General features: G+C 41.8%; 1 pseudogene; it reads left to right on the top strand.

The window, feature by feature from the left end:
* The first annotated feature begins 276 nt into the window (after positions 1-276).
* On the top strand, positions 277-18,886 carry LOC132349881 (transforming protein RhoA-like; annotated as a pseudogene).
* The last annotated feature ends 8,733 nt before the right edge of the window (positions 18,887-27,619 follow it).

Raw genomic sequence — 27,619 nt, 5'->3', positions numbered from 1 at the left:
AGTTTCAGGAGTTGATACTTTGAAGAGTGCAATAAATATAATAGACTGTTCCTTGAATACGGATGAGGGTGGGAGTGGGGGGAGAGGGGAAGTTGGGTTGGTCAGGGTCTCACAAAGGAAGTGACATTTGAACTGAGACCTGATGTGAGGATGTCAGCAACCAGAAAACCCGGGAAAGAGAGATTCAGGCTGAGGAAATAGCAAGTGCAAAGGTCCTGTGGCAGAAACAAGCTTGGTGTATTCCAGGAATAGAAAGAAGATGCTTTCGGCTGGAGCATGGTGAGCCAGGGGAAGTGCAAGAAAGGTACGCTGGGGTGTTGTAGGCTGTGCTGTGGAGTCTGAATTTTATCCTGAGGACAATAGGAATCCTTTAGAACAGAGTTTCTCAACTTCTGAGTTTCTCAATGCCCTATTGACATTTGGTCCAGATAATTCTTTGTTGTGGGGACTGTCCTGAGCATCGTAGGATGTCTGACAGCATCCCTGTCCACTACGCATTAGATGCCAGTAGCCCCCTCATCTCAAAACCCATTGTGACAACCAAAAATGTCTCCAGACATCGCCAAATATCCTTTGTGGGAGGCTACACACCCACCAGAAACGGTTATGCTGGTCTATAGCTGATGAACAGGAAAACACTCATGACCCCAGTAAGTCATGACAAATTAAACACATTTTCTCTCTGCTCCCTCCCATAACCTCCCTGAAATGACCACTGAGGAATAAGAAAGGTTAAACTAATGAGGAAAAGGAGAATAGGAGAGGAAACAACATTAGATGAAGAATGTTGGCAACATTTCAGAAGATAGAAAACAGGTGGGAAGTGAATTAGCCAAACACAGAGACGGAGGCCAAGAACTAATCTAATCCCCAGTGGACAAACCAGAGGAATCTGAGAAACTGAAAATGCCCATCATATATGGAGGCTGGGGTGAGTTGGGACCAAAAGCTGAAGAACTGTGTGGAAGTCAGTATAAGGAGAGGGTGGATTCTTCCACCCTATAGAGCAGGTGACTCTATCTTTCCCAGCCACAGCATAAGACAGGAAGTTTTAGAGAGTCTAGATTTGGGAAGGGGCAGAGTAGAGGATGGAGTGAGTCACGAAACTGAAAACAGGAGGATGAAGTGAGAGGGTACCTAGAAATGGTGAGATTTCCAAGCTCCCAACCCCACTTGGTTCCCACAATGATGACAGTCAGGCTTAGACCTCTGAAATAGTCAACACAGGCTCAGTTATGCTGCAGTAACAAAAATCCCTAAATCTCAGTAGTTTAAAACAACGTTAGTGTATTGTTTGCTCAAGTTTTATCTCCTTGTGGGTTGTCTTCACTCAGTTTCTTGGAGCAGCCGTGATCTGAAGGTGGATGATCACCACACCAAAGGGAAAAGAGAGGTTCAGAGTCCTGCTTAGAGTGATACGTCAATTTTTTTGGGGATGAAATTTATACAACATAAAAGTCACCATTTCAAAATGAACAATTCACTGGTATTTAGTACATTCTCAATGTTGTGTAACCACCAACTCTATTTAGCTTCAAGTCATTGTCATCATCCCAAAAGGAAACCCATACACATAAGCAGTTGCTTCCCAGGCCCCTCTCCCCCTGTCTCTGCAACCATCCATCTGAATTCTGTCCCTGTGGATTGACCTATTCTGGATTATTATGTATGCAGGTAATCCTCATTATATGTGGATTCCATATTTCTGAATTTGTCTTACTACGTTAACTTTAACTTATTTGTAATTACAAAATCGAGAGACTTACCTGGTGGTCCAGTGGGTAAGACTCCATGCTCCCAATGCAGGGGGCCCAGGTTCCGTCCCTGGTTGGAGAACTAGATCCCGCATGCCGCAAATGAGTCTGCATGCCTCAACTAAGAAGTCCGCATGTTGCAACTAAGAAGTCTGCATGCTGCAACAGAGATCCCATGAGCCACAACTAAGACCCAGCACAGCCAAAATAAATAAATAAATAAAAATAAATCTTAAAAAAAAATTGGTAGCTGTGGACTTTCCTGGTCATTGGTGGAGCAGCAACAAATTTGAGTTGCTCTACATGCATGTTCCCAGTTGAGGCTGAAGGAGGCAACACCCTTCTTATTTCAGCTCTCATACTCTAAACAAGTGTTCATGGTATATTTTGTGCCACATTTTGCATTTTTGTGCCTTTTGTTTGTGATTTCGCTGTTTAAAATAGTCCCAGGTATAGTGCTGAAGTTCTGGCTAGTGTTCCAAGAAAGTACATGTGTTAGGTAAGCTTTGTTCATGCATGAGTTTTAGTGCTGTTGGCCGTGAGTTCAATGTTAATGAACCAACAATATGTATTAAATAAGAATTAAAAAAATTTTTTTTTATTTTTGGCTGCGCCGCACGGCTTGCAGGATCTTAGTTCCCCGACCAGGGATCGAACCTGAGCCCTCGGCAGTGAAAGCACGGAGTCCTAACTATTGGACTGCCAGGGAATTCCCTAAATAAGATTTCTTTAAACAGAAGCACATATAAATCAAGATTATGTGTTGATTGGTTCATGAAAATGTTGTGACCAGAGGTTCACAGGAACTGTATTTCCCTAGAAGCAGCGATTCCGTATTCACTAAGTGTTCCCAGAGACGTTGTAGAACATTATCTACCATGAATAAAGAAAATCGTCAAATGGAATTTGTAAACGGAGTCATACATTATGTGACCTTTTGTCTGGCTTCTTTCACTTAGCATAATATTTTTGAGGTTCATCCACATTGTAGCAAGTATCTGCATTTCATTCCTTTCAATGGCTGTGTAATATTTCATTGTATGGATATACCCCACATTGTTTAGCCATTCATCAGTTGAACATTTGCACTGTTTCCATCTTTTGGCTATTGTGAATAGTGATGCTGTCAATGTATGTGTACACACATTTTACCAGCCAAAGACTCCAGTCATCTGAGAAAAGCTTTTATTATGAAAGACAACTCCAAAACAAGCAGGAAAATGGGATTTGGAGAAACAGTGACGATGAGAGGAATGAAGTAAACTTCTAAAAAGCTGCCATAAACATCTTAGAGAGATAATAAATGATATAGCATTCCTGGAACAGAACAGGCTATCTTTTTTTTTTTTTTTAATTAAAATGTATTTATTTATTTTTCTTTCCAGTGTTAAGATGTAATTGATATACAGCACTGTATAAATTTAAGTTGTAAAGAACAAGATATCTTTTAAAAGGAATATTCAGGGAACAACAACAACAAAAAGCTCTTGGAAATCAAGAAACTAAGAAGTAAAAAATATTCAATGAAACAAGAGGAAGAAAAAATTTGAAGAAGTCTTCCAGAGAGAAGAGGAAATAAAGAACATTAGAAGACCACAACAGAAGGTCCAATATCCAAATAATAAGAATCTGAGAAAAATAAAACTGGGAAAACAAAGGAGAGAAAATTATCAAGAAAATAATAATTAAAAAAAAACTTTTCTGAACTGACAGAAGTGATAATTTTTTAGAGTGGTATACTGGAGTATTTAAGGTGAAATGTCATGATCTCTGTAACTTACTTTAAAATATTTCAGCAAATCACAATGAGATACCACATTATACACACCAGAATGACTGTAATAAAAAGGACAACGTCACAAACAGATATGGGTTGTAGTTTGCCTTCGTTCTTTCCAATTCATGTCTAGCTTCTCCCCACCCCCCAACTGCTGGCCTTGCTGATCTCCAGCAACTTTAGGCCCATTGAATTCTCCACCAGCGTCCACAGTTTTCTAAGACTTAATCTCAGTAATAAATCCCTTATTATGAGTTGTAAGGACTCATACTGGTTCTGCTTCCCTGTTCAAACCCTAATTGATGTAAGTAGGGCACTAATTATCTGAGGAAAGGTGGCTGCTTATGCATAGATGCTACTGCAAGCACAGTCTCTGGAAGGCCTCACCAGCCACTGGTAACAGGACGTATTTGGAGGGAGGGGTTTGGAGGTCCAGTGGTAGGGAGAATTTTCACTTATTTGTTTGTTTGCAATTTTTTGTTTACCTTGTAATTGTATACATTTTAAAAACACATGCTAATGGTAAAATATAACATGTATCCAGAAAAAGTGCTGTAGGTAGAGTATGTAGTGGTATCTCATTGTGGTTTCAATTTGCATTTCCCTGATTACAAATGAAGATGAGTACTGTTTTTTTTTTCATTTATTAGCCATATCGATTTCTTCCTTTTTGCAAGGACATCTTAAAGTCTTTTGCAATTTTTCTATCAACTATCTTTTTCTTAATGATTTGAGGGAGCTCTCTTTAGTCTAGGTATAAATGCTTTGCCATTTATATATATTTCAAATATCTTCTACTAGTCCATGGATTTTTTTGACCCTCTTTTGAAGAGGTTTCTTTTGATGAAATGTGTATTTCCTCTTGGTATAGTCTGGGTGTTTGTGTCCCCTCACCCCCCTCAAATTCATATGTTGAAATTCGAATCCCCAATGTGATGGTATTAGGAGGTGGGGTGTTTGAGAGATGATTAGGTCATGAGGATGGAGCTCTCATGAATGAGATTAATGCCTTTATAAAAGATACCCAAAAACAAAAACAAAACAAACAAACAAAGAGATTGGCTTTGGGACTTCCCTGGCAGTCCAGTGGTTAAAACTCTGTGCTTCCACTGCAGGGGGTGCGGGTTCGATCCCTGCTCAGGGAACTAAGATCCCACATGCCACATGGCACGGCCAAATCAAAAAACAAAACAAAAGATTAAGAGAGAACCCAGAGAGCTCCTTTGCCCCCTTCCACCATGTAAGGACGCGGCGAGAAGGTACCAGCTATCAACCAGGAAGACGACCCTCACCAGAACGTGACCGTGCTGGCACCTTGATCTTGAACTTCCCAGCCTCCTGCACTGTGAGAAATCAATTTCTGTTGTTTATAAGACCAGGGATCGAACCCAGTCTGTGGTATTTTGTTATAGCAGTCTGAGCAGATAAGACACCTCTTTTCTCAACATAAATGCCATAGACTCTGGATCTTTTTACAAACTCTCTCACGAGACTCTTGCGGGCAAGGTGAGAAGGCACAGGCCCAGTGACTGTGTTACTTGTGTTCAGAAGCTGGGTCTGCAAAGCCCACAGGCACTAATAAAGAGGTCTGTGGGGAAACATTCTCAGTGTCACACTCTGTTCTCTGCACAGTCCTTTTTTAAATTTGTGATCATCATTTATTAAGTTACAAAGATCCAGGCCCTGTGCTAAGAACTTTATATACTTGGCCTATTTTCTCTTTTTCACTCCCCCCAGTTACCAGAGCCCATGTATCCATCAGTTATAGAAGGCACAGTCTAAGGCCACAATACGTTGAAGGCCCCAGGAAAATGTTTAAATTCTTTTAGAATCAGAAGAAAAATAAATAAATATAACCCTGCCTTTATTATATGTCTTTATACCAACACCATCATAAAATACAGTTTTAGATTTGTGTGTGTGTGTGTGTGTAAGAATGTGTCCCAGCCAGCAACCTTATAAGGTGGGCACTATTGTTATATAATTTATTCAAGGGAGGAAACTAAAGTCTGAGAAATGACTTAGCCAAGGTCAGACAACTGGAAAGTGTGGGAACAGGGACTTGAACTTAAGCCTGGGGAACCCTAAAGCTTTTATGCTTGGCCACTAACCTAAAGGGTCCCCAGGTCAACACTGTCACATCCAGGGGGTGTGTCTGGCTGGAGCTGGGGAGGTTTACCCTGGAAGGAGAAGTCTTAGAGGAGATTTGATACAGTCATCAAATATTTTAAGAGCTGTCACATGGAAAAAGGATTAGCCCAGTTTTTTGTGGCTCCTGAGAATGGAGCCGGGATAGCTGGAGTGGGGTTATTGGAAAGCAGATTTTGACCCAGTCACCTGTCAGTAGCAATTTATCCTGAAAACCATAGGAGGGAAGTTTGACCCCTGTCCCTGACAAGGAAAGAATTCAGAACAAAGCTGTGTTGGAGAGGATTACCGCCTTGGGAAGGGAGTTGAAGGAGAATGAGATGAATTTTTATGTCCCTTTAACATTAAGATTCTACACTTGCAGATATTAGAGGTTCAGCAAGTGTAGATGAGTTGGGATCCTCCCCACCCCCACCCCGATTTCACCAATCCTTAGCGGGCTCTCTCACACACTCTTAGTGGGAGTATAAATGGAAACAGCCTTTTTGGAAGAGCTATTGGCAGTATCTACTAATATTGAGACTTTTCATAACTTTTTAAAAATTAATTTATTTTGGCTGCGTTGGGTCTTTGTTGCTGTGCGCAGGCTTTCTCTAGTTGTGGCGAGAGGGGGCTACTCTTCGTTGTGGTGCACGGGCTCTAGGTGTGCACGCTTCAGTAGTTGTGGCGCACAGGCTTAGGTGCTCTGTGGCATCCCGGACCAGGGCTCGAACCCTTGTCCCCTGCATTGGCAGGTGGATTCTTAACCACTGAGCCACCAGGGAAGTCCCGAGACTTTTCATAACTTTTGACTTAGCAATTCTATATGGAAGAATCTCTACTATGATATAAATGCACAAATGTGCAAAGATATTTGCCCAAGGATGTTTACTGCAGTGTGTTTATAATAGCAGAAGGTTTACAACAGCCAAGTGTTCATCAGAAGGGGACTGGTTAAATGAATGATGAAACTAATACAACATTGTAAATTATTGTCAATTAATTATGGACAATGATTTGACATTGTAATTATTGTCAACTATACTTCAATACAAAAATAAACAATATTTTTGAAAAGGAAAATAAATAAATGAACGATGATAAACGATTCATAGATCATACATTGTATTAGTGATCCAGGCTCTGTTGTAGGCCCTAGGGAGGCCCAAATGAGCCTAAGTGGCAAAGACCCCCAGCCCCACCCTGTGGTTGTCCCCCTTGTGGAGTGTGGGAGGAAAATCAGATAACAAACCTGTTTAATAAGTAAATCAAACTGCACGTTAGAAGGTGGTGAGGGTCGTGCTGAGAACGCAGGGATGTGGAGTGGAGGTGGGGGCGAGTTGCAGTTTTCAGTAGGGTGTCCTGGGTAGACCTCACTGAGAAGGGGACGTGAGAGAAAGTCTCGAAGCTAGGTGGGACACCTGCCACTCTGGCAGAGAGTCACTGGGAGAACACCTTTGAAGGGCCTGGCATCCAACAGGCTCTGAAGGACGGTAGCCATTGTTTATTTCAGTCCCCAGGAATTAGCAAGAGCCCCCAAAATGCTTATCTAAGGAAGATGCCTAAAAGTTTGTCAATGAAGAGTGGGAGGGCTTGGACTCTGGTGACTGTTTTTTATCTGCCTCCCCAGAAAGCAGTTGAAACATCTCATGTAAGGGAAGGTTCTTGCCTGTGTGTCTTGTTTGCCCACCCGCCTTTGTAGCAATCCCTCTGCCCATTGTGTTTCTTTCTATCAGTTTCACTGCATGGAGGAGGCTCCCCAGCTCCCTTGTCCTTGATAAAGCCCTAAGGGCCCCCATTAGGCAATGACGAAGCTCTTGGTGTGGTAAGGTCTCTCCCTAGACAGGAGCTTACTCAGCAGCAGCCCCTGAAACAGTGGGAGTCAGTCCCTATCAGTGCATTTATTCTGAGTCTTGGCAACAGACAGATGGGAGGTACCAAAGGGATCTGTGGGTTTTTTTCCCCTGACTCCAAGCAGGCTTTTATCTAGCACCTTCTAAAAATGGCTCTGGTCTCTTTAGGGTAACAGGTTATGGAGTCTGCTCTGGTTTAGATGTTACCTGAAGTAGGGAAAGGGGCTCCTTCAAGGGGAGAAGAGACAAGAGATTTCTATACAAAGCTGGAATTAAGTATCCCATGAGATCAATAAAGTCCTAATGGGGGGATAAGGAAAGCCTTCCCTGGCACCAAGGACACTGCTGGTGGGACAGGAGGAGACACAATTGGGGTTTTGACACAGGGAAATGGGGATGGTGTCCCAGGCAGAGAGCACAGCAAAGAAAAACACACAGAAGCAGCTAACAATGGAGCATATTCAAGCTGTTCTAAGTAGAACCTTTTGTCCAGAGCATAGTGATAAAGAAAAGAATAAATAATAGTAATAACCAACATTCATTGTATACTCACTATGTGCCTGGCAGCGTTCGAAACACTACATCCTCTCTCTAACCCCCACAACACTCCTAGAAGACAATATATTAACAGCCCAACTCTATAAGTGAGGAAACAGAGACAAAGATCGGTTGATAATTTGCCCATTTGTGGCTGAGGGGTTTATAACACACCACCACCACCAATAATAATAACCACAATTATTAGCTGCCATGGATTGATCGCCAAGCCCTTTCCTGAGTGTTGGGCATATCTCCTCCTCTGATCCAACCCTCACTTTCCAGGTGAGGAAACTGATGCTTGGTGCCCAGCTGAAAACCATGGAGCTGGTTATGGGTAGAGCCAAGATAGAAATCCAGAACTGACTTCCAAGTCCTGGTTCTTAACCACTCCACTGAATGACAATTTCCTTAACTCACAAGCAACAGAAGAAGATGTGTTTTCTGTAAATTCATCTGGCAACTGGAATTTGGAGGAGAAGGAGGCAAAAAGCCTTAATATCAGTGAGAGGAGTAGTTAACCTGTTTGCCCAACAGAATCATTGGGAGAAGTGTATTAAACCCTTCAGATAGTCTGGCTATAAATGCCAGCTCTGTTTCTTACCAGCTGTGCATCGTGGGCAACCTCTCTGTAACCCAGTTTTCTCATGTACAGACTAGAGATGATAATACTTATTATTTAGAGTTACTATGAAGATTAAATGAGTACATTCATGTGAAATGTTTACATCTGTATACAATAAGCATTTACTGTTCGGTAATAATGATGGCGGTAATGGGCAGCCAGGTTTGGGAACCACTGAGTTAAGAGCCTATAGAAATAATGTAAACTAGCACTTCCCAAATTGTATAGCTGTCCTCTGATGTGGGAGATAAGACATATCTTATCATATGGATTTATCAATGGACTATTTATGAAACAATGAGATGTTTTCATTCTTAGGAAATACAAAGTGAAGTATTTATGTATGTATGCAACGTATTCTCAAATGTTTCAGCAATAATTATAGATACAGATCGATAGAATTATATATGTTATTACTGCTGAACCATTTGACAGTACACATAGAGAGTATATATATTGAGGATATATGTATATATATATATATGTACATATATATAAATATATCCTCTCTCATAGGTAGATATAGATATAGGTTTAGATATAGGTATAGATATAGATATGAGAGAGAAAGAGGGAAAGAAAGAGAATGGGAGGAGAGAATGTAAGAAAATGTTAACAATTAATATATCCAGGTAACAAATATTGGGAAGCTCATTGTGTTATTCTTGCGATTTTTCCATAAATTGAATTATTTTGCAAAATAAAAAGAAAAGAATATCTATTCTTTAAAAATCACATTGGCTTATTCAAGGCTCTGAGAAGTTCTATGATAAATAAATTTGTGTCCCCCAATGCTCCCTGAATGTGTTTAACCTGAAAAGCTCTTTCTTCCTTGTTACTTGTAATTCCAGACAACACTTTGGGCATAGTCTCGGATGATACATGTGGGAATGAAAGAGAGAAAGGCTATAAAAGATGCGACAAAAGTACAAACCACAAGACTAGACACGCTGAGTCATGAATTTGGGTTTTGGTTTCTGGTGGGGGTGATCGAGCTGTAGATAATTCAGCTCCTCCGCTGGATGAGTAGGGGCAGGTGGAGAAGGCATTAAGTTTTACTTTAGATGCCCTTAGGACATGCAAGTAGAGGCTCTGAGCAGACAGCTGTAAACATGGTGTGGAAATGGAGAAAGAAGTCAGCTTTCATTCTGAGAATTTGATAGAGTAAACAGTAGAAGTCAAGTGAATGGCTGAGATCACTGAAAGATAGAGGGATAGTGGATATTCGTCATTTTTTCCTACTCAGCATCCATTCCCCCTGCTTCAACAACATCTAAGTTTTCTTCTGCTGAGCTACCTACTCCTCACTGAGAACATTCTTGCTGAGACTGTCAGTCAAAATGCCTTCCCTCTCTGGCCAAGGAGTGGGCATGTGAACCAACCTGGCCAATTAGATTCTTTCTTCTGGAAATTTGAATATTGACCAAAGTGACATCACAACCAAAAATGTTTGGATCCAATTCATTCCAACATCATTGCCCTGGAAAGACTGTACATGCACGTTACTTATGTATCATCTGGCCAAAAATGTTTATCCTGGATCCAATTATGAGGGAACAATGAGACAAATATCAAATGGGACATTCTATTAGACATCTGACGTGGGCTCTCCTAAAAAGCCAATATCATTAAAAAAAAGAAAAAGGTGGAGGAATCATTCTGGACTGAAAGATATTAAAAAGATATAACAACTAAATACAGCACATAGCCTTGACTGAATCCTGAACTGAGAAACAAAACAAAAGCTAATTATATACATTTTTTAAAAAAACAGAATATCTAGACAAAGACTTAAGTCAACTATTTTATTTATTTATTTTATTTTTGGCTGTGTTGGGTCTTTCTTGCTGTGCGCGGGCTTTCTCTAGTTGCAGCGAGCGGGGCCTACTCTTCGCTGCGGTGCGCGGGCTTCTCATTGTGGTAGCTTCTCTTGTTGTGGAGCACCAGCTCTAGGTGCCTGGGCTTCAGTAGTTGTGGCACGCATGCTCAGTAGTTGTGGCTCGCAGGCTCTAGAGTGCAGGCTCAGTAGTTGTTGCACATGGGCTTAGTTGCTCTGCAGTATGTGGGATCTTCCCGAACCAGGGCTCGAACCCGTGTGCCCTGCACTGGCAGGCGGATTCCTAACCACTGTGCCACCAGGGAAGTCCCAAGTCAACTATTTTAAATATGCTCAAAGGGACTTCAAAAACTGGGAGAGATCATTGCAGGTAGACCTGACATGCAATAAATGCTGCAAGGAGTTCTTCAGGCTGAAATAAAAGGACACTAGACAGTAATTCAAATCTACATGGAAAAATAACACTGGTAAAGGTAACTACATAGATAAATATAAAAGTCAGTATTAATGTATTTTTGGCTTGTTGCTCTTCATTTTTCCTATGTGATTTCAAAGACAATAACATAAAACAATAATTACAAATCTATATTCATGGGCACACAGTGAAAAAGATGTAATTTGTGCCAATAACAACATAAAGGGAAGAATGGAGCTATGTAGCAGTAAAAATTTTGTATAATATTAAAGCTAAGTTGGTATTAATTCTAACTAGATTGTTATAAATTAAGCATTAATTATAATTCCCAGGGAACCACTAAGAAAATAACTGAAAAATATGTAGTGAAAGAGAAGTAATACCAATCCCCTTAAACCCTTTAAAAAAATAGTAGAGGGTGATACTTCCTAATTCATTCTATGAAGCCAGTGTTACCCTGATACCACAGCCAGACAAAGACATCACAAGAAAACTACAGCTCAATGTCCCTTATGGATATAGAGGCAAAAATCCTCATCAAAACGGACTGTACTGCTGAACTGAATGAATAAGCATTTTCAGAACTCTAATGAAAAACTGATGAACTCATAAAAGTGCTAACAAAAGATCAAGACGAAAAAAAAAATTAATTACATGGGACTGAGTGAACTGATGAGGATGAGTATAATTTTTGTGACTTTCTGTCTGAATTTAAAAAAAAAAAAAAAAAAAAAATTCCACAAGGACTCAGAGGCAAAGAATATACAAATCAATTTTCACTGCAAAGTAAAGGAGCTGTTACAGTGGAGGATTACTGGACTGAATGTCAATACTATGACATAGTATGAGTGTGTTTCATGTTTGGTAATTGCAATCATTGTTGCTTTTGTTGTGGTCATCCATGTACAATGCTTGGTGTCAGTCGATTTATCTCTTGTAAAAATAAAATACAGTGTGTGTGTGAAAAAAAAAACAAAAAAAACAAAAAAAAAAACATAGGTTTCATATATATATATGCATATATATATATATATAAGAAAGATATGTATATATGTATCTAAATAAATATAAACAAATAAAAAAAAAAAAAAATCCTCATCAAAATACTAGCGACTCCAACAGCATATACATGGATTCTACATAATGATCAAATGAGATTTATCCCAGGAATGCAAAGGTGATTCAACATTTTAAAAAATCAATCAATGTCATACACCAAATTAATAGAACAAAAGGGGGAGTGGAAACCACATGAACATCTTAATTGATGGAGAAAAAGAGCATTTGATAAAATCTAACACCCTTTTGTGCTAAAAATACTCCAACAACTGGGACTTTTTCAACATGATAAGGGGCATATATAAGAAACCCACATCACATACAATGATGAAAGACTAAAAGCTTTCCCCCTAAGGTCAGGAACAAGACAAGGATGTCACTTTTGCTACCTTTATTCAACATTGTATCAATATTTGAATTTTTTTTTTTAATTTATTTATGGCTGTGTTGGGTCTTCATTTCTGTGCGAGGGCTTTCTCTAGTTGTGGCAAGCGGGGGCCACTCTTCATCGTGGTGCGTGGGCCTCTCACTATCCCGGCGCGCGGGCCTCTCACTATCGCGGCCTCTCGTTGCGGAGCACAGGCTCCAGATGCGCAGGCTCAGTAGTTGTGGCTCACGGGCCTAGTTGCTCCGCGGCAGGTGGGATCTTCCCAGACCAGGACTCGAACCCGTGTCCCCTGCAGTAGCAGGCAGATTCTCAACCACTGCACCACCAGGGAAGCCTGAATGTTTTTAAATATAGTTTTCATTATTATTCAGGCATGGTGAAGCCAACAGATTAGGAGATGACTGCCTTTGAAAGATAGTTTATTATACCTTCAGATCCCAAGGAAAGGGAGCATGCCACATTGTGGCAGGGGTCACAAAGGGAAACACTAGAACTGGTCAGGAGGTAGAGGCATAAGGAGGAAATGTGGACAAAAGCCTTCATTGGAGTTTCAAAGGGAAGAAATGGGAAAGGTAGAGCAGGCAGGTTAGGATTGGCTAGTTTGAATAATTTCAGTGGGCTCTGGGGTACAGGGGCTGTCCCTAGTTGTCTCATTCCTGGCCCTAATAATTACAAAGCATTGCTGAAAGAAATTAAAGAAGACCTAAATAAATAGAAAGACATTGTGTCTCTATGGACTGGAAGACTTAATATTTTTAAGATGGCAATACTGCACAAAAACAATCTATAGATTTAATGCCATCCCTGTAAAAATCCCAATGTCCTTTTTTGCAGGCATGGAAAAGCCAAACCTAAAACGTGTATGGTATTGCAACGGCAAGGGACCATGAAAAGCCAGAATGATCTGGGAAAAGAACAAAGTTGGAAGATGCATGCTTCGTGATTTTAAAACTTACTGGAAATTCCCCGGTGGTCCAGTGGTTAGGACTCAGTGCTTTCACTGCCAGGGCCCAGGTTCAATCCCTGGTCGGGGAACTAAGATCTTGCAAGCTGCATGGCATGGCCAAATTAAAAAAAAAAAAATTTTTTTTTTAATTACTAAAAGCTACAATAACCAAACATTGTGGCACTGGCATAAGGATAGACATATAGATCAATGAAATTGATGGAATCAATGAAATTGAAATTAAAAATGAGTTGAGTGTCTGGAAATAAACTCATACATCTATGGTCAGTTGATTAGGGAAACATTTCTTCAACAGATGGTCCTGGAACAAGTGGATATTCACATGCAAAAGAAGGAAGTTGGACCTTGAAGTCACATCATATACAAAAATTAACTCAAAGTAGACCAACAGTTGGTGGGAATGTAAAGTTAGTGCAGCCACTATGGAAAACTAAAAGTAGAGTTGCCAAATGATCCAGCAATTCCCACTCCTGGGCATATATCCAGAGAAAACCATAATTTGAAAAGAAAATGAACCCCAGTGTTCACTATTTGCAATAGCCAAGATATGGAAACAACTTAAATGTCCACTGACAGATGAATGGATAAAGAAAATGTGGTACATATATACAATGGACTACTAGTCAGTCATAAAAAGAATGAAATGATGCCGTTTGCAGCAACATGAATGGACCTAGAGATTATCATGCTAAAGGAAGTAAGTCAGAAAAGAAAGACAAATACCATATGATATCATTTGTATGTGGAATCTAAAATATGATACAAATGCACTTATTTATAAAACAGAAAGAGGGAATTCCCTGGTGGTCCAGTGGTTGAGACTCAGCATTTCCACTGCCATGGCCAGGGCTTGATCCATGGTTGGGGAACTAAGATCCCACAAGCCATGTGGCACAGCCAAAAAAAAAAGCAAAAACAGAATCAGACACATAGACATAGAAAACAAATTTATGGTTACCAAAAGGGAAAGGGAGTGGGGGAGGGATAAATTAGGAGTTTGGGATTAGCAGATACAAACTACTATATATAAAATAGATAAACAAGGTCCTACTGTAAAGCACAGGGAACTATATATTCTGTAATAAACCATAATGGAAAAGAATATGAAAAAGAATATATATGTACATATATGTGTGTGTGTGTATGTAAAAAAAGTGGATCAACAAACCAAATATAAGAGTGACAACTATAAAATACTTACAAGAAAACCTAGAGGCAAATCTTAATGATCTTGGATTTGACGATGGTTTCTTAAATATGACACCAAAGGCAGAAGCAGCAACAACAACAAAAATAGGTAAATTAGACTTCATGAAAAGTAAAAACATTTGTACATCAAAGGATACTATCAAAAGAGTGAAAAGACAACCCACAGAATGGGAGAAAATATTTGCAAATCCCATATTTGACAAGGCTCTAGTATCTAGAATATGTAAAAAAAAACTTTTACAACTCAACAACAAAAAAGCAAAGAACTCAATTCAAAAATAAGCCAAGGTAGAGACACAGATGTAGAGAACAAACGTATGGACACCAAGGGGGGAAAGCGACCGGGGGTGGGGTGGTGGTGGTGGGATGAATTGGGAGATTGGGATTGACATCTATACACTAATATGTATAAAATGGATAACTAATAAGAACCTGCTGTATAAAAAAATAAAATAAAATTCAAAAAAAAACCCCAAAAACAAAAATGAGCCAAGGATTTAAATAGACATTTCTCCAAGAAGATATTCAAATGGCCAATGAGCACATGAAAAGAGGCTTACCATCATTAATCACCAGGAAAATGCAAATAAAAATCGTAATGAAATGTCTCCTCATAGACAGTGGGACGACTATAATAAAAAACAAATGGAAAATAACATCCTCTTTGACGAGGATGTGAAATTGGAACATATATACATTGTTGATGGAAATGTATAATGCAGTCTCTATGGAAAACAGTTTGACAGGGAATCCCCTGGAAGTCCAGTGATTAGGACTCTGCGTTCTCACTGCCGAGGGCCTGCATTCAATCCCTGGTCAGGGAACTAGAATTCCACAAGCAGCGCAGCACAGTCAATCAATCAATCAATCAATCAATCAATAAAACTGTTTAACAGTTCCTCAAAAAGGTAACCAGAGAATTACCATATGGCCCAACAATCTCATGACTCCATATTTGCCTGAGAATTGAAAACAGGTGTTTTAACATTAACTTGTACACAAATGTTCACAGTAGCATTATTCATAATAGTCCAAAAGTGGAAATGACCCAAATGTTTACCAACTGATGACTGGGTAAATCATATTTTGTCTATCCATATAACAGAATATTATTCAGCCATAAAAAGGAATTAAATACTGATACATGCTACAACTTGGATGAACCTTGAAACCAAGCTTTATGAAAGAACCCAGGTATAAAAGGCCACATATTGTATGAATCCATTTACATACACGAAATGTCCAGAATAAGTAAATCCATGGAGATAGAAAGTAGATTAGTGGTTGTCAGGGCCTGTGGTGGGGAGAAGGGGGGAATGGGGAGTGACAGCTTAATGGGTACAATTTCTTTTTGGTGCAATGAAAATTCTCTGGAGTGGACAGTGGTGATGATTGTGCAACACTGTGATTGTGCTAAAAGCCACTGATTTGTACACTTTAAAATCGTGATTTTTTAGGTTATGTGAATTTTACCTCAGTAAATTAAAAAATGATTAGAAAGTGTGATCCAATTCAGACTAATGGAATATAAGGAGAGCTTTGCTAAGAGTTTCTGGGAAAGTTCTTCCCAGTTTGCTGGGAGACATTCTGGAAGTTGTTCTCTTTTCTCCTCTGACCATTGTAATGCTTGAATGTGATACCCAGAACAGCTTGGGTCATCTCAACAACACTTGAAAAATGATGCCCATCTATGGAGGAGGGGATGTGAAGGTTACTTGCATGCTATTTTGCACTGTGCTCTGACTAAATGCTTCCCACTGGGTAGGATGTTCACTCTTGCAGCCCCACTGATGTTCACTCTTGCAGCCCCACTGAAAGGGGTGGGTGGGGGAGTAACTGTCCCCAAGTGGTACTCTAGGGTGCTGTCTATTCTGGAAGAATGGACAAGAGAACCTGAGCAGAAACAAGACTTTTTTTTTTTTTTTTTTTTTTTTTTAAATTTTATAGCTACTTTTATTTTTATTTATTTATTTATTTTTGGCTGTGCTGGGTCTTCGGTTCGTGCGAGGGCTTTCTCTAGTTGCGGCAAGTGGGGGCCACTCTTCATCGCGGTGCGGGGACCGCTCTTCATCGCGGTGCGCGGGCCTTTCACTATCGCGGCCCCTCCCGTTGCGGGGCACAGGCTCCAGACGCGCAGGCTCAGTAGTTGTGGCTCACGGGCCCAGTTGCTCCGTGGCATGTGGGATCTTCCCAGACCAGGGCTCGAACCCGTGTCCCCTGCATTAGCAGGCAGATTCTCAACCACTGCGCCACCAGGGAAGCCCAGAAACAAGACATTTAAAGCACATGACAGACAAAGTCCTCCACCGTCAGCCCCTTCACATTCACTTTGTGTCTCTCCTTCTCTCTGCCCCTGTTACTTGGACCTGCTTTCACTTCCTCAAATGTGCTCATTGCTCCACCTCAGGGCCTTTCTAAATGCTGTTCCATGTTCCTGGAATGCTCTTCCACCACTGTGCCTAGTTAACACCTACTTATCTTTAAGCTTTCAGGTCAAACATCACCCTTCCTCAGGGAAGCTGTGGCAGTTATTATCCAAATATGGCCACAATTATATCTCCCATGGTACACTCTTCTTACAAGGTGTTTTGACACTCCGCCCATTGAGAAGTGTGATCTGTGTTCCTTTCCCTTGAATCCAGGTGAGCTTGAGACAACCATCAAAGTGACACTATGTGACTTTCAAATCTAGGTCATAAAATGTGAAAAGTTTCTGCCTGATTCTCTTAGGATGTTCACTCTTAGAACCCAGCCACCATGCCATAAGGAAGCCCAAGCAGCCCACAAAAGGGCCCCGATGGAGAGGAGCTAGGATCCCTGGCCCAAATCCCTGACTGAATTCCCAGCTGTCAACCAGCACCAACTTACAGGCCAGGTGAATGAGCCATCTTCGAGAGAACCCTCCAGAACCTTGATAACATCAAGTGACAGAAGCCGGACACAGAAGGCCACGTTTTGTATGCCTCCACTTATATGAAATGTCCAGATTATGAATATCTACAGAGACAGTAATAAAAGAAATTTTCACATATTGAGATATAGGGAAATCATTCTGGCTTATACATGAGTTAACTTGAATTTTATGCTAACTAAAATAGCCTGTTTATGACCCAGCAAACATACATTGTACATCTGCTTTAATTATTAGAGAAAAGGACACATTGACCAAAAGAAAAGAAGGTCCATGTTAAAAATAAAGATTAAATGCCTCTCTTCCTGGATGCCAATGCTGGTCCTCCTTTGACGATAAGACTCCCTTCCCAGGTGCCAAGGTCATGCTGACTTGCGGTATACATGCTGACCTATGTGTTTTTTTTCTTTTTCCTTGAAATATATCCCTGACTTATTTAATGTTCGTTGTTCTGACAAGATATAAAACTGTGCTGGAAACCATGCTTCTCTGGAGCAGTTTCTCAAATTAATGTAAATTAATTTACTCTCCAATCCCAGTCAAGTTGCCCCAGATGACACCACGTGGAGCCCAGACTTGCTGTCCAGGTTGAATTCTGCCCAAATTGCAGATTTGTGGGCAACATAAATGACTGTTGTTGGTTTAAGTCACTAGGTTTTAGGATAGTTTGTTACAGAGCTTCTGAGACAGAAGCTTTCCCTAACCACCTCTCCATTCCAAGGCAGGTCCCCTGTTGTCTCTGTATTTTTTTTTTAATTGTAGTACCTATTCAGTTTGTAATTAAATATTTGATTAATTGCTGTCTTCCCTATTGGCCAGTGTGCTCTGTCACTGTGTTTAGCAAGGACCAGTTCCCAAAGGTGTGTGTTTTCATGGTGTTTGAGAACTACGTGGCAGATATCGAGGTGGATGGAGAGCTGGTAGAATTGGCTTTGTGGAACACAGGTGGGCAGGAAGAGATCACCTGAGGTCCCTTGCCTACCTGGATGCTGATGTTATACTGATGTGTTTCTCCACTGAGAGCCCTGATAAAGGGACATTTATCAGGAAACATCAGACATTCATCAGAAAACATCCCAGAAAAATGGACTCCAGTAGTCATTTCTGTCCCATTATCCTGCTTGGGAGAAGAAGGATCTTTGGAAGGATGAGCGCAGAAGGTGGGAGCTAACCAAGATAGGCAGGAGCCGGGAAAACTAGAGGAAGGCAGAAATACGGTGAACAGAATTGGAGCTTTGGGGTAGATGGGGTGTGCCTCAAAGACCAAAGATGGAGTGAGAGAGGTTTTTGAAATGGGCATGGGAGCAGCTCTGCAAGCCAGATACAGGAAGGAAAAATCTGGGTGCTTTGTCTTGGGAAACTGTGCTGCAAGGCACAGCCCTCATGCAGTAAATTTCGAAGAGCTATTTATTAATCTTAGCAGCTGATTACTGGCCTTTTTCATTTATCTATAATTTATCTAAGATTACATATCATAAGTCATCTTGCTATCAGTGTTTAGAAGTCAACCGTGATTATCGATGATGTCCAAACCATCTGGCCTGCCAGGGTTCCTCTGACATCGCTCTAACAGCCCTCTGCTCTCCCATCTGACACACCAGGCGCTAATTCAAGTTATAACTGTGGTGCTCCAAGGACAAGGGTGCTTCAAGGACAAAGGACAACCCTGCCTGAAAAAGTGTCAGCGTTACACCCCCTACCGGACTCTTACTCTCCCTCCCTACCATGTTGTGATGGTTATGAAATTCCTGAGCCCACCTGGGCGATGCCCACCTGGGCAGCGGGACCTGTCCCAAATAAGGAAAGGCATCTGTCCTGTCCCACTCCCACCCTACAGAAGGAAAGTATATGTCCCTCGACCAATCAGTAAATGAAATTTTCACCTCTGACCATTCCTTTGTTTTCTGGCCATAAAGACTGATCAATAGCACATGTTCGGGCTTGAGTCTCCCAGACTACTAGGAAGTCCGCCTGCTGTTCTGGCAGTGACCCTTCCCTCTAATAAATTCTATCTTCTTTACATTCTGCCTTATGTCTGGAAATTCTTTTCCAACCCGCGTTCAGACCACGACAATAACTATAAAGTGGTTATAACTGCTTTATAACTAACATGTCCTGCCTAGTGTCTGTCAGCTGCAAGATATTCTGGTGAGTCACCGCTGCAGAGCTTTACTCCTAACAGATTTCACTGGCCTAGCTCTGGGGTAGGCATCCCGTTTTTGAAGATGTGCTCAGCCAGAAAGGCCCAAGTCCATGCAGCTGTGGCAAAGTTACAGTTCCATGGTTTCATGTTAGTTACCTTATAGTTACTTTGTAATTAGTGCCACTGAATGTACATTACCCCAAATAAATGTATCTGAAAATGTATTTTTTTTCTTTTTGTATAACTGGATTTCCTAGTACTGATATTTGTCATCCCTGCTGAAAGTGTCTTTTTTTTTTTTTTAAGAAAGTGTATTTGAAAATAAAATCAGATGAAAAATTCATTAAAAAAATTCCTGTTCTGTCAGTTTCTCTAGTCAAAGATGGCTGTCTCAGCCCCCGGAATGTGTCTCATTCCGCCCCACACATCCCAGTACCCCTGGCCCCGGGCTGGGCTAAGTAAATTGGAATTCGGTTTCATGCCTGAGGCACTTAAACATTTCAGAAGGTGCTGTAACCTGCCTCACCTGGGTGGCGGGGTCTGGCTCTGGTTCACAGTGTCCCTTTTCCTCACCCTTTCAGGTTTCCTCCCGTCAGTTCTCTTGGGGGGGCATTCAGTGTCTATCATCTCTCCAGCTGACTAAACTGTTTTTCTGTATCTGTTAATATTTTTCAACTACTAATCAAATAAAGGCAGTTTTCTAAAAAACTGTGTTGAGCGCTTATCATGCATTAGCTAATTTGTAGCCAACATCCCAGGAAGTGGGTATGATTAGTCTCCTTTTGATGGATGGGAAAATCAAGGCTCGGAGAAGTAGAGCAATTTGTTCAAGGCCATGTAACTATCCAGCATTCACACCCAGTGCTGCATGTTAATAGAGCTTGCGTAGATAACCAGGATCCTGCAATGCTGTCCTAGGTGGGAAATCAGAGTTGCAAGGGTACCACAGATGCATTTGTAAAAATGTTATCAAGAGCCAATACAGCAGGGTGATGGATAGAGATGTCACCTTGCCTGACTGAGATTTTGCTTTGCTTTCGCAGATTCTCTTTGGGAATGAACTTCCTGGATTTTGTGAAAGCTGCATCTTTTCACTCTCCTTGGGAATACCTCTTGAATCCACAATGAAGCTATAAAAAGGCTTATTGGGTTGGGTGGCTGTTAAGAAAACGCTACTCGCCAGACAATGGATCCTTTGAATTGGAAAAACTAAACTGACAATTTTCTCATCTTCAAACAATTGTCTCATTGGTACCCATGAAAAGACCAAACTAAAAAGTGGATACAAAGAAATATAACACCCAGCCTTTGGGACTCTCTTAATAAGATGAAAGAACAGAAATTAAATTTAGAACAAAATTAAAAACCAAGTCTAGCATAAATTCCCCCTTTCCCTCCCTCTTATACACCCCTTATCCCCAACAGCCTGTCCTTGATCCTCTAGAAGATCTTTTGGATCTATGGATTCCTGGTCTAAACCCCCATCCCCTTTCACGAAGGAAACAGGTGGCCAGAACTTTTCCCAGGCCCTCCTGCAAATGACCAGGAAGTAGCTCAGCTGGAGGCTAATAGTCAAGATTTGATAGGTATGATATTAGAGGCTGTCTCCTCTAAAGTGAATTGGCCTAAAGTTGAATTATGCACTCAGAAAGATGGAAAAAATTTAACAGCAATTACCGTAGACTTCTGATAATAGACAATTACACTCCAAAACTCTTAGGAGAAAACTTGCATTCTATGTCCCTTGAAGACGTAAACCTTACCTTGTCTTTGAAATGTAAATACTCCAGGAGGTATCTAAAACCATGCCCACACTTGCTTGAGACTAAAGAGAGAGGATATTTTATTTATTTATTTACTTTACTTTTTTTTTTTTTTTCCCCTCGAGGCTTGCAGGATCTTAGTTCCCTGACTAGGGATTGAACCCGGGTCCACAGCAGTGAAAGTGCTGAGTCCTAGCCACTGGACCACCAGGGAATTCCCTAGTTTATTTCATTTTTGAGGGCTTTTAAAAATACAAACTGCTGGGGACTTGCCTGGTGGCGCAGTGGTTAAGAATCCGCCTGCCAATGCAGGGGACACGGGTTCGAGCCCTGGTCCAGGGAGATCCCACATGCCGCGGAGCAACTAAGCCCATGCACCACGACTACTGAGCCTGCCCTCTAGAGCCTGTGAGCCACAACTACTGAAGCCCGCGCACGCTAGAGCCCATGCTCCACAACAAGAGAAGCCACCGCAATGAGAAGCCCATGCATCGCAATGAAGAGTAGCCCCCGCTCGCTGCAACTAGAGAAAGCCCTCATGCGCAGCAACGAAGACCCAATGCAGCCAAAAATAAATAAAATTTAAAAAAATTAAAATTAAAAAAAATAAAAATACAAACCGCTAAAAGGGCTCTCTTGCCCAAACTCTAAATCACAGCCTCCTTAAGATTACAGCTGACTCTTGAACAACATGGGGATTAGGAGCACCAACCCTCCAAGAAATCAAAAATCCATTTATACTTTTACACTCATCCCTTGGTATCTGCAGTTCCACATCCACGGATTCAACCAACCATAGATCATGTGGTTCCTGTGCAGGACGTGCAGGTCCATGTCTAAGTGGACCTGTGAATTGAAATTCACAGCCTGTGTTGTTGGAGGGTCAATGTACTTGTCAAGAGCAAATACAAATCTTCAAAACCTTCTCCACAAATATTACCGAAAAGCTTTAAAGCAGGTAACCTTCACTTGTTATTTTGTCTAAAAGGGTCTATAAACAGCCTGCTTTGGTCATTTCTTAGGTCCTATACCTGTGTGACCTCCGTATGTACAAAATTAGATTTGTTTCTCTCCTGTTTCTCTCTCTTATGTCAATTTCATTATTAGACCAGTCAAAAGAACCCAAAGGGGTAAAGGAGAAATTTTCCTCTCCCAAACAGCTGTGTGACCTCTGTGACCTCGAACAAGGTACTTGACCCTTCTCTGCTTCGGTTTTAGTGTGTATCGTCTCACAATGATTGGAGCTCAGAGAGGACACGAAAGCCCTAACTGAGATAAAGACTAGGAAAGTTGGGGGAGATTTTGGACAAGACAGCATCTTTATCCTACCTTCTTTTCCAGCATGAAAACGTCCTTTTTGTGTGGATCTGTAAGTTCATTATAACGACCACACATCATAGGTTTGTCTAGCCCATCTGGAATATCAGATAGTCTGTCCACTTGTTGTATGGATGAAACAGGAAACCCTGTGAAACCAAGCAGGACCCTGTGGGGCTCCCGGGTACAAATCCTTTCTGTGTCCCCCGTTTCTTGTTTGTAGGAAGTAAGTTTCATTCAGTCTCCTTGACCTTCCCTGAGTTCCAAAAGGGCAGATATGGGAAGGGAGGGAATGCAGGAACAAGGGAGGAGCAGTCAAGAAACAATAGTGCAGCCTTGGGGCAGCGTCCTGGTTCCTCCTCGAGGAATATATATATAACAATATCTTTGAGTTCTTCTGCAGAATTATGGCCCCCACATGGGTAGAGGATGGTAACTTGAGGCTGAGCACAAGATCCTTGGAGTACCACCCTGTTGCCTCACCAGCAACCAATCAGTAGAAAGTCACACACCCTGCAGCCCTCACCCCAAATTTTGCCTATAAAAACTTCTCCCCCCAAACAATTAGGGAGTTTGAGGTTTTTGAGCACAAGCCACCTGTTCTCCTTGCTTGGCCCTGCAGTAAACCTTTCTCTGCTCCAAACTCTGACGTTTTTGGTTTGTTTGGCCTTACTATGCTTCAGGCACACAAACTTTGTTTGGCAACACTTAGACTTGGCATCAGACTGTTTGAATGGTCAGGTCTCAGTCCAGCTGTCTGAACTGGGCAGGTCACTTTGCCTCCTGAAGCCTTGTTTCCTCATCTCATCTTTAAAGCAGGATAACAATAATACTTACCTCCTGGGATAATGTGAGGATTCAATTACATGATACATGCAAAATGTCTCACACAGTGTCTAGTAAGAGGCAAGTATTTAAAAAAATAAGTCACTCCTATTTTTAGCACTGTGCCCAGTGCAACAATATTGCAAAAAAAGACAGTAGCTGTTTTCCTCCTTAATGAACCAGAAAGAATTTGAATTCCCCTGGGATTCAGACCCATCCCTTTGACTCAACAGCTTAGATGTCAAAGTCTCAGGGGCTGTGAATGGCTTATATACAGGCGTGTCATATTTTCAAAAGATGCCTTGACTTGTCTGTTGAGGATACCATTTCTATAAAGTAGCTGTCTCCAATTTGTAAAACTCCATCTGCACTCCCCACCTCACCCCCATTCTCCAGACAGCCTTTCCTGCAGCTCCTAAGAAAAGGCACCCTACCAGGAGGGAGGTGACTAAATCTTGGTAAGGGACACTTAACTCTTTTGATCTCAACAAGCAGCTTTGCTCCAGCTGGGATCCTCTGATAAAACACATCAGCAAGATTTACCTCAAGAATTCCTTAATCCTTAGCCCTCTTGGTAAACAAAGCATTTGTTGAATTTATTGCTCATCCATCCCTCCAAAAATGTCCTGTTGGCAGTGGCATGAGAATGTCATTTTACCTAGCAGATTCATTTTACTTCCTCTAAAGGACTTACATTAATTGCCACTGCCTCTTCCTACCCCCAAAATTCCATTTTAAAATATTCTACATGGCAACGTTCCAATGTGAGAACTATGTATATGCCACAGTGCAGAAATCAGGACCTATGATCTCCGTGGGTTCCATTTTCTTAGTCCCTCTGGAGGAGAAGGGCTGGGCTGCAATCCCCACTCCACCACTCATAGTCAATTGTTGTGGGTCAGTTACTTCTCTGAGTCTCAGTTTCATTTGTAAAATGAGCCACCTTGCAGGACTTCATTCATTCAGTCATTCTACAAATATTTGTTCTACCAGAGAGGAGCAAGGTAGGCAAGGTTTCTGTCCTTCAAAGTAGTCCAGTGTGGGCACCAGACGTGAAACAAAGAGTCTCAGTCCAGCCTATGTAGGTGGCTCTGCCATGGTGCTGGTGTAGGGTGGGGGAATTCTGGGGCATTCTGAGGATGACTGTGACTTTACATTCCTGCTTCTCTCCAGGTGCAATTCAGGGAATGCCCTAAGCTCTGGAATTGCTGAGTGATGAGTCATCAGAGAACCGGGGGAAGGTAGGGGACCAAGGGCAATTGGAGCTACCCCTGGTCTCTGGGATTGAGTGGCAGGTTCCCAGAGAAGCCGACTCGGATAGTGAGATTATTAGGAAGTGAGATTATTATTAGGGAGGGCTCTTGGGTTCAACACCTAGGGAGGGGGATCGGGAGAGGGGAGGAGGAAGCTGGGTCCCAGAAAGGCCTCAACCTACCACAGGAAGCTCTGAAGTTGAGGGGTTCCCACGGAATTGTCCCAAGCTGGGGTGCGAAGTCTGGACCTTTATACTCCAGCATGGACCAGGCACTGGAAGTGGTCTGCCCTCAAGAAGGGGCATGACCTTGAGCCTTGGTTGGGGGACCAGGTGGGGTGCATCTCTATTTGGAAGCCTTCTCCTATCTCTATATCCCTTCCTTTTCTCAGCCCCTCCCAGCCCCCAAAATAGATCTGAGAAGAGAAACCTATTCTAGCCAGAGAACATTTAGGAAGAAATGAGATATAAACTGAGATCTGAAGAATGAGTGGAAATCAACTAGGAGGGAGAGGAGAGAGCAGGAAGAAGTTTTCAGGCTGAGGGAAGGGCATATGCAAAGGTCCAGTGGTAAGAGGGGGAGGCAATGGGAGGGGCAGGGAAGAAGTGCCTCTCATTCGGGATAACTGAAAATAGCTGAGCAGGGGTCAGTGGACTTGAGGTCGTCTGCCATTTACCTGAAAGTTACATAAACTCTCTAAACCCCAGTTTCTTTATGAAAGGGGATGATATACCTGCCTCCCAGTTTTTTTTTGTTTTTTGTGTTTGTTTTTTTGGCTGTGTTGGGTCTTCATTGCCGTGTGAGGGCTTTCTCTAGTTGCGGCGAGTGGGGGCTACTTTTTGTTGCAGTGTGCGGGCTACTCATTGCGGTGGCTTCTCTTGTTGCAGAGCACGGGCTCTAGGGGCTCAGGCTTCAGTAGTTGCAGCACGTGGGCTCAATAGTTGCGGCACGTGGGCCCTAGGGCGCGTGGGTTCAGTAGTTGTGGCTCACGGACTTAGTTGCTCTGAGGCATGTGGGATCTTCCCAGACCAGGGATAGAACCCGTGTCCCCTGCATTAGCAGGCGGATTCTTAACCACTGAGCCACCAGGGAAGTCCCAGTATTTTTAGGATGACGTGAAATAACATGCACACAGTAAGGGCTTATAAATGTTGGTTGCTCTGTTTATTATTAATGGATATTGCTCTGAAAATAATAATGGTCCATTTGTTAATAATATACTCTTTGCCTAGAAAAATCATAGAACAAGAAGTCAGGAGTTGGCAAACTTTTAATTAAAGGATCAGATTGAGTATTTTATGCTTGTGGACCCCGTTACAAGTGGTCTCTTACAACTATTCAACTGTTGTAGCATGAAAGCAGCCACAGACCCTACATTAGAAAGTGGCGATGGCTGTGTCCTAATTGGACTTTATTTACAGAAAGAGGCAGCCAACCCCAGAAACCAGATTATTAAAACACCAAAGCAAGTCTCTGTGGTTCGAGAAGACATTTCAGGTCCTTCCTCTATGTACCCTTCCTTCCCTCATTTGGAATGCTCTCTGTACACATCAGTTACATATATTGGGTTGGCCAAAAAGTTTGTTTGGCTTCTCTGAACAAGCTTTTTGGCCAACTGAATATTTGCATCAGCGTGCAATATTACATAATGATAACAAGCAAAAAAGTGAGCTGCAACAAAAAAATTCCCATTTTGTCATCATAAGAGCTCGTGAATTCAGATTCCATGAAGTTCATGAGCTGCCATTTATTGCACTTGAGGTGATCAGTTGCAATGATCCTGTGTCAAGAAGTTGAAACTGCTCATTGCGATGATGAAGAATCATTCAAGAACTGCATTTCCTTCAATTGTCCTAGCTTGGTTTAACCCAAAAAGCAAAATCTGAGACGAGTTATTTTGGAAATAGTTTTTTGTGGGGAAGAATTCTGAGAAACTGGAGTGGGGGGAAGTGTGACAGTGAACTTGGGAAGAAGGTGAAATCAGTGCAGTGGTGAGTTACTGAGCTGGTTACTGCTCTGTGCAACTAGGGCTAAATCCCACTGGAGACCCTCTAGGGAACTATGTAGAATATGTCTCATAAATGTCCACCTGAGACATGGATTATTCACTGGCTCCCATTGGTCAAAGGAGGTGTTACTTACCCCCTGCCCCACTTCAAGAACTGAGCATGTCAAGATCCTTAATGTGGTCAAAAGGAGGGCTATCAAGTTTCACCTGCACACAGCTGGTTGTGCACAGTAATGTATACACATAATTAAAAATTTAAATCAAAATTACTCTGTGGATTAAAGAATGTCTCTCTCTGACCACTGACCCCTAGCTATCCAGTCTTCCCCAGGGGCAATTTTTGTTTGTACTTTCTCGTATATCTTTTCAGATGTGTGCCATGTATAGCTATTGCTGAACCAGGTTTGTTTGCCTGATGTGCCACAAGCCAAAATGCTGAGGTGCCAAGATTTGCAGCAAAAAAAGGGTTTATTTACAAGGTAGTCAAGTGAAGAGACAGGAGAACAAATCTCAGATCCACTTCCCTGAAGGCGAGAGGCTTGAGATATTTATGGGATAAAGAAGAAGGATGGGGCTTCCCTGGTGGCGCAGCAGTTAAGAATCCATCTGCCAGTGCAGGGGACACGGGTTCGAGCTCTGGTCCGGGAAGATCCCACATGCTGCGGAGCAACTAAGCCCGTGTGCCACAACTACTGAGCCTGCGCTCTAGAGCCCGTGCTCCGCAACAAGAGAAGCCACCTCAATGAGAAACCCGCACAGTGCAACGAAAAGTAACCCCCCCTCGCTGCAACTAGAGAATGCTCGCGTGCAGCGACAGAGACCCAACGCAGCCAAAAATAAATAAATAAATT

This window comes from Balaenoptera ricei, chromosome 15 (assembly GCF_028023285.1).
Source record: "Balaenoptera ricei isolate mBalRic1 chromosome 15, mBalRic1.hap2, whole genome shotgun sequence".
NCBI classification, from domain to species: domain Eukaryota; kingdom Metazoa; phylum Chordata; class Mammalia; order Artiodactyla; family Balaenopteridae; genus Balaenoptera; species Balaenoptera ricei.
The sequence above is the reverse complement of the archived record's forward strand: the minus strand, read 5'-3'. Positions and strand labels throughout refer to the sequence as shown.